A 610-nucleotide genomic window follows, 5' to 3' on the forward strand; every position below is an offset into this window, starting at 1 on the left:
AGAGGCTGGACCTCTGAATTTTACGTCCATCTCCGATAGGACCAAGTCAAATTCCTATTTTGCAGTGTTCCCAAGTAGGCTACATAAAGTTGGACCTAGGTAAGCCTAGTACAAATTCCGGTGCTTTCATGTTTAAATTGACAACTAAATTCAGAAAACAGTTGAAAAGAAAAAAGAAAAAAAATAATACCCACCTTTCAGAATAATTCATTACTACTACTCTTAATTAAAAAGAATAAGCTGACTTCATGGTCAAACATGAAAGAAACTGTTTTAAAACCACATCTCAATCTGGGATTGTTAGTCATACAATATATGAAAGATTTCGAAGCAAGCAATACTTATTTAAATCATGTAACACAAAATTTACGGAAGAAACATTATAATAATCTTCTTTATTATCATTAATTTTTCATTGGGCTTACACACAGAGCACACGAGGGACTTTTAATCTCTTAATAGTTGCCCTTTCATATTTTGTGTCTACTCGCAACCTGTTTAGAAAAGAAAAAACAAACACTTCTGCATATCTGTGGTTGAGATATAGGTATAGATATAGGTATTCGAAACCACAGAGCCAAGTTTGGCTAAAGCAGCAATGTCGAGAAAG

This window comes from Aplysia californica, unplaced genomic scaffold, assembly GCF_000002075.1.
Source record: "Aplysia californica isolate F4 #8 unplaced genomic scaffold, AplCal3.0 scaffold00092, whole genome shotgun sequence".
In the NCBI taxonomy this organism is placed as follows: Eukaryota; Metazoa; Mollusca; class Gastropoda; order Aplysiida; family Aplysiidae; genus Aplysia; species Aplysia californica.